Source organism: Pleurodeles waltl, chromosome 8 (assembly GCF_031143425.1).
Source record: "Pleurodeles waltl isolate 20211129_DDA chromosome 8, aPleWal1.hap1.20221129, whole genome shotgun sequence".
In the NCBI taxonomy this organism is placed as follows: Eukaryota; Metazoa; Chordata; class Amphibia; order Caudata; family Salamandridae; genus Pleurodeles; species Pleurodeles waltl.
The window spans coordinates 616220986-616232341 of record NC_090447.1 but is presented as its reverse complement, the minus strand read 5'-3'; positions in this window follow the sequence as shown (position 1 = coordinate 616232341).

Here is an 11356-nt window from a genome sequence, read left to right as displayed (position 1 = left end):
AGGGGTGCCAGTCGCACCATGACCCCCCTGATGTCCCGGATCCTGGCGGTGGCCTACCCTGAATTGGATGGGCGCTTTAAGACATCACAGCAGACACAAGGGGGTGAGTATCAGCACATTCTCCTATCTTTCTGCGCAGTGGAGGCGTCTGGGTGGGGGAGGAGGGCTGTGGGTGACATTAGGCCAGGGCGCTTTCTGTAGTGTAGTCCTCTCCCTTAGGCATGGCCCTGCGCCCCCGGCCCCCACCTCGGTAGGGTGACAAGTACAGCCATTGAAGGTCCAGCATCTCCCATGTGCGCGTTTGACGTCTCTTGGCCTGTTGTCTTAGTCAGTAGTACTGAGTAGTGTACCCCGAATGCGCGGCTTAGTGCATTAGGCACCTGTGTCTGTCCTCTCCGCCAACGGTGTTGACATTGCATGCACTCAACCTGGTCTTCTTTTTTCTCCCCCCACCCTTTCTCTTCATCTTCTTGTGCATGTGTGCATTAGCATCATCAGGCGGAGGAGATTTGGCATCGGAGCACGAGGGAGCTGCAGGACACAAGGCCCCGGTGGGCCCAGGAACAGACACCGAGGGCACCAGTGATCCGGAGGGCGAGGGGAGCACCACGACGGGGACCGCTGGTGAGAGCAGCGAAAGCGACACGTCCTCGGATGGGAGCTCCCTAGGGGTGGCGGCAACATCCGTGCCCCCCACCTCTACAGGTACAGCCGCCACCCAGCGCACCAGCCCCGCCCTCCCAGCAGCCCCTCAGTCTTCGCTCCGTGCCGGTTCGCCCAGGAAGGCGCGCGTCTCCTTCGCCCCAGGCACCTCAGCCCCTGCCCCTGTTGCCCCTGCTGCCCTCAGTGCGGAGCTCATTGACCTGGTAAGGACGCTCATTGTTGGGCAGACGACCCTTTTGAATGCCATCCAGGGTGTGCAAAGGGAGGTGCAACAGAGCAATGCGTACCTGGAGGGCATTCATTCGGGTCAGGCTGCCCATCAACGAGCGTTCACTGCTCTGGCCTCAGCACTGACGGCAGCCATTGTCCCTGTTTCCAGCCTCCCTCTTCTTACTGCCTCCAGCCTTTCTCTGTCTCCTGTTCCTCAGCCTATCCCATCCACACCATCAGACCAGCCTGCACACACCTCAACACCCAAGAGCAGCTCATCCAAACACAAGCACCACAGATCCCACAAACACTCACCCAAGCAACACCCAGATGCAGACATGCCAACAGCCACTGCCACCCCTGTGTCCCCCTCCTCCTCGTCTCCCTCCTCCCTCCCTGTGACGTCTACACTCACACCTGCATGCACCCCAACATCAGCCAGTGCTTCCATCACCACCTCACCCTCCAGTACAGTCCACACTCGTGCAGTCACCACCCCCACTGCCATTTACACGTCCCCTGTGTCCTCTCCCACTGTGTCTGTCACCCCCTCTTCCAAGACACACAAACGCAGGCAGACACCCACCCAACAGCCATCCACCTCACGACAGCCTACAGCACCAGCACCTTCACCCAATAACAGCACACCTGACTCTCCTACAACCACCTCCTCTACCTCCACTTCCATCTCCACTTCTCCTACCCTTTACCTTGGCCCTAAAAAACTTTTCCTGGCTAACCTTAACCTCTTTCCCCCCGATGAGCTCCCCCATCCATCTTCAAAGAGTCCCAAGAGCACCGCAGCCACCACCAGCCCAGCTTCGGGTGTCACTGTTGTGCCTGGGTTCTGGAGCCCACCCTTTGCCAGCAGTGACACATCGATCAGCAGCAAGGACACGTCCAGCCCCCCCCCCGGCAAGAGGACCCGCAAAAACAAGGGCCGCCGTGCGAGGACCGACAGGGCTGCCCCCAAGGAGCAATGTGCGGCCACTTCACCACCCACACCATCTAGGGGAGGCAAGGGCCCGAGAGCCCCATCAAAGGAGCGGAAGGGCAGCAGGAGCGCGGAGAAGGTGGACCCCACATGCCACATCCCAGCTGGGAAGGAGGACACTAAGGAGGCCAGGAGTCCGTCCCCGAAGGGTCCAGAAACGTCACGGTCCGAGGGCGACTGAGCAGGGAGTCCAGGCCAGGTCTGGCTCCCTTGACCTGCTGGATGAGCACCGCTGAACAGGTCCCGCGGTGCAGAAGAGCACCGCTGAACAGGGCCCCGCCGTGGAGTAGAGCACCGCTGAACAGGGCCCACGGTGCAGAAGAGCACCGCTGAACAGGGCCCCGCCGTGGAGAAGAGCACCGCTGAACAGGGCCCCGCCGTGGAGAAGAGCACCGCTGAACAGGGCCCGCGGTGCAGAAGAGCACCGCTGAACAGGGCCCCTCCGTGGAGAAGAGCACCGCTGAACAGGGCCCTGCCGTGGAGAAGAGCACCGCTGAACAGGGCCCGCGGTGCAGAAGAGCACCGCTGAACAGGGCCCCGCCGTGGAGATAGGCACCGCTGAACAGGGCCCCGCCGTGGAGATAGGCACCGCTGAACAGGGCCCGCGGTGAAGAAGAGCACCGCTGAACAGGGCCCGCCGTGGAGAAGAGCACCGCTGAACAGGGCCCGCGGTGCAGAAGAGCACCGCTGAACAGGGCCCGCGGTGCAGAAGAGCACCGCTGAACAGGGCCCCGCCGTGGAGATAGGCACCGCTGAACAGGGCCCCGCCGCGGAGATAGGCACCGCTGAACAGGGCCCGCGGTGAAGAAGAGCACCGCTGAACAGGGCCCGCCGTGGAGAAGAGCACCGCTGAACAGGGCCCGCGGTGCAGAAGAGCACCGCTGAACAGGACCCGCGGTGCAGAAGAGCACCGCTGAACAGGGCCCGCCGTGGAGAAGAGCACCGCTAAACAGGGCCCCGCCGTGGAGAAGAGCACCGCTGAACAGGGCCCCGCCATCTCAAGCACCGCTCCGCTGGGCCCTTCCTCTCAAGCACCGCTCCGCTGGGCACCGCCGTCTCAAGCACCGCTCCGCTGGGCCCTTCCTCTCAAGCACCGCTCCGCTGGGCCCTTCCTCTCAAGCACCGCTCCGCTGGGCCCTTCCTCTCAAGCACCGCTACGCTGGGCACCGCCGTCTCAAGCACCGCTCCGCTGGGCCCTTCCTCTCAAGCACCGCTCCGCTGGGCCCCGCCGTCTCAAGCACCGCTCCGCTGGGCCCTTCCTCTCAAGCACCGCTCCGCTGGGCACCGCCGTCTCAAGCACCGCTCCGCTGGGCCCTTCCACTCAAGCACCGCTACGCTGGGCACCGCCGTCTCAAGCACCGCTCCGCTGGGCCCTTCCTCTCAAGCACCGCTCCGCTGGGCCCTTCCTCTCAAGCACCGCTACGCTGGGCACCGCCGTCTCAAGCACCGCTCCGCTGGGCCCTTCCTCTCAAGCACCGCTCCGCTGGGCCCTTCCTCTCAAGCACCGCTACGCTGGGCACCGCCGTCTCAAGCACCGCTCTGCTGGGCCCTTCCTCTCAAGCACCGCTACGCTGGGCCCCGCCATCTCAAGCACCGCTCCGCTGGGCCCTTCCTCTCAAGCACCGCTCCGCTGGGCCCTTCCTCTCAAGCACCGCTACGCTGGGCACCGCCGTCTCAAGCACCGCTCCGCTGGGCCCTTCCTCTCAAGCACCGCTCCGCTGGGCCCTTCCTCTCAAGCACCGCTACGCTGGGCCCCGCCATCTCAAGCACCGCTCCGCCGGGCCCTTCCTCTCAAGCACCGCTACGCTGGGCCCTTCCTCTCAAGCACCGCTACGCTGGGCACCGCCGTCTCAAGCACCGCTCCGCTGGGCCCTTCCTCTCAAGCACCGCTCCGCTGGGCCCCGCCATCTCAAGCACCGCTCCGCTGGGCCCTTCCTCTCAAGCACCGCTACGCTGGGCACCGCCGTCTCAAGCACCGCTCCGCTGGGCCCTTCCTCTCAAGCACCGCTCCGCTGGGCCCCGCCATCTCAAGCACTGCTCCGCTGGGCCCTTCATCTCAAGCACCGCTCCGCTGGGCCCTTCATCTCAAGCACCGCTCCGCTGGGCACCGCCATCTCAAGTACCGCTCCGCTGGGGACCTCCGTCTCAAGCACCGTTTATGGTTCACTGTGCCCACCATGCCTCCTCCTTGACCAGTGGAGACTGTCATCCACCTGATGGACTGTGGCTTTGCACTCCCCAGGATGGTCCAGTGGGCAGCCCACCCACTGTAGAGACATTGAGAGACTGTGGCTTTGCACTCCCCAGGGTGGTCCAGTGGGCAGCCCACCCACTGTAGAGACATTGAGAGACTGTGGCTTTGCACTCCCCAGGATGGTCCAGTGGGCAGCCCACCCACTGTAGAGACATTGAGAGACTGTGTCTTTGCACTCCCCAGGATGGTCCAGTGGGCATGGTGGCTCCTCGTGGATCTGGCGTCGTGGACTCATGTGGCTGTGGTGCCCCCCCTTCCCTTCCCCCTGAGGTGCCTGTAGTTTTTACATCTGATGCCCCTGCAGTGTTCTCTCCAAAGGACTCAGGTCTCCTGTGTGGGCTTTGCCCTTATTTCTCAAGACTTTGGCCCACGGACATGCTGAATTCGTAGGATGTGCAGGACTTGGTACTTCAGTTATACACTGATGTGTATGTCATTAGTTTTGTTGTGAATATCTTTCATGGCTGTACGATAATTTTCTGGAGCTTTTTGGTACATAAATATTTATTCCAAATTTGATTATGTCCTAGCATTTTTCAGGGGTGTTTGGGTGGTGTCACTGTGACTTGGTGCTCTGCATTGGTGAGTACATAGTTGGGGGGGGGGGTCGCATATGTGTGTGCCCGTAACCTTTCGTCCTCCCCCTCCCGTGTGTCGTAGGTGCAATACTCACCGTTGTCGTCTGCGCCGGACTTCGTACTCGTGGTAGATGAGAAGGTAGACGAGAGCAGGTAGGATGTTTAATTCGGGTTCCATGCTGTCCTCCTTCCTCCTGGAGTGCGTAGTGGTGAGCGTTTTCCCGTCCGTAGTCTGTTTCCGCCGTGTTTTTATCGGCGGTGCTCCTGCCCCGGAAAAGGTGGCGTATTGGTGAGTTGGAATAGTGTGGGTGGTACATTGTCTGCCGCCTGTCTGTTGGCGGTGACCGCCGCGCTGTTTGTTTGTACCGCCGTGGCGGTCGGAGTGTTAAGGTGGCTGTCTGTGTTGGCGGTTCCCGCCAGGCTCAGAATCCCATTTTTTTTACCGCCAGCCTGTTGGTGGGTTGGCCGCCGCTTTAACACCGACCGCCAGGGTTAGAATCACCCCCTATGTCTATAATACCTTACAAAATCAGGAGAGTATATCTGGAAGGGTCTTTTGGGAACCACATATAAAGTTAGTGTTAGACCTGACAGCCTTAGAGTGGTCACCCCAACTTTGTGCCTGCCATCCTCCTCTTTTTGACAGTTTTTGCTGGTTTTAGGACTCTGCACATTTTACCACTGCCAACCAGTGCTAAAGTGCATATGCTCGCTCCCTTAAAGCTTGGTGACATTGGCTCATACCCAATTGGCATATTTAATTTACTTGTAAGCCCATAGTAAAATGCACTACATGTGCCCAGGGCCTGTAAGTTAAATGCTGCTAGTGGACCTGCAGCACTGGTTGTGCCACCCACATAAGTAGCCCCCTAACCATGTCTCAGGTCTGCCACTGCAAGGCCTGTGTGGGCAGTTTTACTGCCACTTCTACTTGGCATTTAAAAGTACTTGCCAAGTCTTAAACTCCCCTTTTTATACATATAAGTCACCCCTGAGGTAGGCCCTAGGGAACCCAGAGGGCAGGGTGCTGGGTGGGTAAAAGGCAGGACATATATCTGTGGGTTTTATATGGCCTGGTAGTGGAAAACTCCTAAATTCGTTTTCCACTGCTGCGAGGCCTGCTCCTTTCATAGGCTAACGTTAGGGTTACCCTCATATACTGTTTGACTGGTAAGTTCTGATCAGAAAGGGGTAAACAGGTCATATTTAGTATGGCCAGAATGGAAATACAAAATCCTGCTGACTGGTGGAGTTGGATTTTATATTACTATTTTTGAAATGCCACTTTTAGAAAGTGAGCATTCCTCTGCAATTTAAATCCTTCTGTGATTTACAGCCTGTCTCCAATCCACTTCTGGGCTGGGCTGGTTGACAGCTCCCTTATGCATTTCACCCAAACAACCAAAAACACAGTATGCTCAGTCACACCTGCACACATCTGCTTACTGAATGGGTCTTCCTGTGTTGGAAGGGTGGAGGGCCTTACACTTACATTTCAAAGGACAGTGGCCTGCCCTCACACAAAGGACTGCCAAACACCTTACTGGGACCCTGGCAGACAGGGTTGTACTGAAGGGGGACTTGTACACTTCAAAACCACTCTTTGAAGTCTCCCCAACTTCAAAGGCTCTTTTGGGTATATAAACTAGGTCACTGACCCCTACCAAGTCAGACACTTCTTGGGACACACACCCTGCACCAGAACCTGCAACATGGCAAGAGAAGCTGCCTGGCTGCCCAAAGGACTCACCTAGACTGCTTTGCTGTAAAGGGCTGCTGCCTTGCTGTTGCCTTGCTGCTTTCCTGGCCCCTGGCTCTGCTGAGAAGTGCTCTCCAAGGGCTTGGATTGAGCTTGCCTCCTGTTCCTGAAGTCTCAAAGCCAAAAAGACTTCATCTCTGCAAAGAAACTCCTTGTGCTGCGAAAATCAACGTACAGCCTTCTGGAATTGACGCACAGCCTGCCCAGCGGTGAGAAAATCACTGCATTGCCAAACTGTAACGACGCAGCCCGGCTCCCCGAGTGGAGATCGATGCAGTGCAAATGTTGTGACCGGAACTTCGACGCACAGCCCACCGGATCAACGCATCGCCAAGCCGGAACAATGCAGCCCAACTTCCTGCAAGAGGAATCGATGCAGCTCAAGCCATGTGGCAGAAGAAATTCTGCTGCATCACCCACCTGATCGACGCAACAGCTGTGACTTCATCCTGCACACCCACGATTTCCACGCATCATGCCTGGGTGTCAAAAGATCCCGCATCACAAAGTGGATTCAAGCCTGCGCACTGGAAATCAATGCAAGCCCTTGCCACGTGGAAAAGAGTCGACGCATCGTCTGTGTGCGCCCAGAAAACCGATGCACACCTACCTTTTTCCATGCAACTCCTCCTCTGCGGTCTTCGTGCATGTAATTTTGATGCAAACCAGGTACTTTGTGCTTGCAAGAGACAATTGTTGGTTTTAAGAACTAAAGTCTCTTCTTATCAAAATAAAAGTGATATTTCAACTTGTGATTTTCAAATCTTGATCGTTTTGACCTTAATTTAATCAGATAAATATCTTATATTTTTCTAAACCTGTGTGGTGTCCTTTTGTGGTGTTCTCACTGTGTTATTGCATGATTTATTGCACATATACTTTACACATTGCCTTCTAATTTAAGCCTGACTGCTCAGTGCCAAGCTACCAGAGGGTGGGCACAGGATAATTTGGATTATGTGTGACTGACCCTGACTAGGATTGTGGTCCCTATTTGGACAAGGGTGTATACCCCTGCCAACTAGAGACCCCATTTCTAACAGTTAGTCAAAAAGAAAGAGAAAGTCCAGGAAAGTGAAATGTTTGCTGAGTAATGAAAATTCAAAATAGTGCTGAAAAGACAAGGGGCAGATTGTCACATATTCATTGTAAAATAAAACTGAGTTTGATAATCCTTGAGTTCATTTCCATTTTGAGTATTTTACTGGAAACCCCCTCAGGTTTGAGATTGGTATAGAAATGGAACTAGCTTTACAGGTCTCTAAGGGGTATATTTTCACTGTCTTTCTAAGTTTAGCCATTAAAAAACATATATTTTACTGGGCTAGCATGTATATCTAAGGGAGTAGGAGCAATGTTTTTAGTCAAAAGGTAAATGGCCCATGTTTTCAATTGAGATCTTATGCTACAAATTGTCTTCTCAAGTAATTTTATTACAGGCTGAACATTCTGGATTATCATTTGGTTGGAAGATTTCTTGCTAAGGGCTTTGCTATTCATTGGGGATCAGGCAATTTTGGTTGGTCACTCATTCTGCAAACAAGATAATAATATACTTGTTCATAATCTCGCAGTCTGTGATACTTCATTTTGGGTATAAATGCCTAGAATCTAGATTGCTCTTGGGCCGACCATGTATTTAATTTAGACATGATAGTGTCTTGTTATACCTTGCCTCCCACCAATTAAACATTGTTACTTTGTCAGAATTCACAATAATAATATTCTCTTGATCTTCAATCAGTTCCTTTATGTTTTTCTTTTTGACCAAGAGTGTATTCCCCCTGTATGGTTTGGTACCACTTGCTAATATTCTCTAACAATGTTAAGGTAAGAAATGAGAGACCTTTGTATTTGGTGACTGTTCATTTGGTGAAGCCCTGGCTGGATTGAATCATGCTGCAGTGTTTTGTGCAGCTTCCTGCTTCTCTACCTTAGAATGTATAGTTCATTAGCGACTTCTAAGAATAGTGTTGGCCATCAGGTGAACTATCACATGGAATATAACTACCTGCAAGAAACAACAAATAATAACATTTGAAGTTTCATGATCAACCACTTTACATAGACTGTAATACTTCCAGTGTACAAAAGGCCATTTAAGGAAACAGAAACGTCTATGTGTGAACAGCTTTTACTTATTATGCCAGTACATTGTGCCCTTCTGAGATACGTATCAATTTGTGCCCTTTTGATGCCTATTATCCTGTTTACCATCAGTGCACATTACCCTGTGTCTACTCCTGCACATGTTTATGTATTACTCTTTCCCTTCCTTTGTACATTGAGTCCGAGATATGTATTGGAATGCATGCACATGAGCTTGTGTATGTGTGCATGAATGGCAATATGGTTTTGCCTCTTTATTCCACACATGTTGGCTCTGACAGTGCTGATCACTTCTCCTTTCTAATGCCTCTTGCATCTTATGTTCTTCCTTACCAGCATATGAATGGCAAATCATCTCTAGTTCACCAGTGTCACCCATAAATCAGGGACTCAGAGAGGCTATCTTCTGCACTGTAGGATACTAGAATGAAAGGTTATTGCAGGTTTTCTACTTTTTGCATGTTCATGTCTTTAGATCTTCAGTCTTTCTATGGCAGCCTCCACCATCTTCCATTATCTGTTGCAGTCATCAGTGATTGGGGTTTAAATATGAGGCATCATTACCTGGTGCTTTATCATTCAGGGGACATGGAACTTTGTGAGTGTGGCTCACACTAATCCAATTCAGGGACCAGCACACTTCACTGCTGTAGTGTTGACAAGAACCACTTGCAATGGCCCTCTCCAACATGGTTCCAAGCATATTTTCCTCACATGCTTTTTAACGATTACCCAGTCTCCAGGACTTAGGTCATGGCAAACCTTGTGCTACAGCTTCTCCAACCTGATACAACAATGACTGAACCACGTCTGCCAGTCCTTTTCAGTAATCCAGTACCAAGTCAAATGTAATGGTCTCAAGTACATTTGCAGGCACTTCTTGCAATCTCATCACCCTCCCCATGACGGTCTCATGAGTGGACAACCCAGTCTTTTCGTCTTGTGTGCTGCGCACACTCATCAGGACAAGCAGCAATGCATCTGGTCATTTCATAGTTGAGGATGCCCAAAATTTTGTGAATCTAGAGTTTAGGATTCCATGAATCTGTTCTAAAAGCCCTGAAGCTTCTGGTCTGTAGCTGCAGTGCAGTCTTTTCTCAACGTGTAATGCAGCACATAACATTTTTAGGACCTCATTGTTGAAATGATTTCCTCAGTCTGATTCTAGAGAAGTCGGGTTTCCAAACCTCAGAATCAACCCCCTAAGTAACATTTTTGCTACTCTGAGACTATAATTTCTCCTGGTTGGGTAGTTTCCACCTAATGTGAAAAATACAAACAATGACCAAATGACAATTGCATACTGGCCTAGATGCATTCTGTTAAAAGGACCCCCTGATCTGCCAATGTGACTCAGTGTGACATCTATGCATTTCCCTACATTCATCTGCTGGCATGTGATACATCTGTGGCACAAGGCTTCTGCAAAAAATCTGAATCTGGGATTAAACCATATCCGATTGAATGTCCCGATCATTGCGTCTCTCCCTATATGTGATTAGCTATGATAAAACCTGCCATGGGTGACAATAGACAATTTGGCAATACTGTGTTCCAACATTTGAGACCCAAACATTGTCTTCATCTCTTTTAACACAGCCTGCTCTAACCAACTTTGTTGTTCTTCTTTAGTCACTTCTTCCTGCATTGTCTTGACTTCCTCCCATGCATCAACAGCATTTAACAGGAAATTTAGACTTGTCTCATCATCTGCATCACTAATCCATTCTTCATTGAAAGAGGTACCACTCAGGGCACAGTACCTTGATACTTCATTGGCATAGTCATTATCTAAGATAATATAGTCAGTAGACTTCCGATGTGCATACATTTGACCACTGCAATCTTAGCGGGCTTTTTTATGCATTCAACAATTGCTAGATTCTGTCACCGTTTTGGATTAGAGTACACAAAGAGATCCTAAAGCCTCTCTGAGACCACAATTGTCCGAAGTCGTGAACGACACCCAACCCATATTGGCTGTCAGTAAGGATGGTCACTCTAAGCTGGCCAGAGACACTGCATGCTCTGGTAAGAGCTACGAATTCAGAGACTTGGGCGGAAGAGCTTGAATCAACGCTCTCAGGGTATCATCATTATCGCTTAAACAGGAGCCATCAACAAACATTGAATAATCATTTTCATCAAGGGGAAAATCCTGGATGTCAGGTCTGGGTTTGGTTCACAATTCAGTCACATCAAGACAGTCGTGTTCAACCTCATCCTGGCAGTTTCCATCACTTTCAACAAGGTTGGGCAAACATGTGGCTGGGTTCAGGATGGTACATCTCTTGAGCGTGATATTTGGGGATGCCAAACTACCCGCTCATATCCGGTCAGTTGGGCACTCATCGAGTAGTGGGTCTTGGTACCAGTCAACAAAATTTCCATGGAATGGGGAACAAAAACATTCACTGAATGTCCTAGAACAATGCCTTTGCACTGCTCTATGCTGATGCTCAGAGATGCAACTGCTTTCAAGCAACCAAGCAGCGCTGAAGCCTCAGGATCAAGTGTGGCAGAAAAATAAGCCACAGGCTTGTTTACATTTCCAGGCATTTGTTTCAAAACTGAGTGCACATCCATCTTTCTCACAACAAACTAATGAAAAACATTTGCTATAATCAGGTAATTTCAGATCTGGGGCTCATCGTAAGCTTTCTCTCAGCCCACTGAAGGCACATATGGAGCCACTATCTAGTGTTACTGGATCAGACACATCTTTGTGTGTCAGCCTCGCTAAAGGCTTAGCCAAAGGGAAAACATTTTGGCATTCACTGATGCCAGTA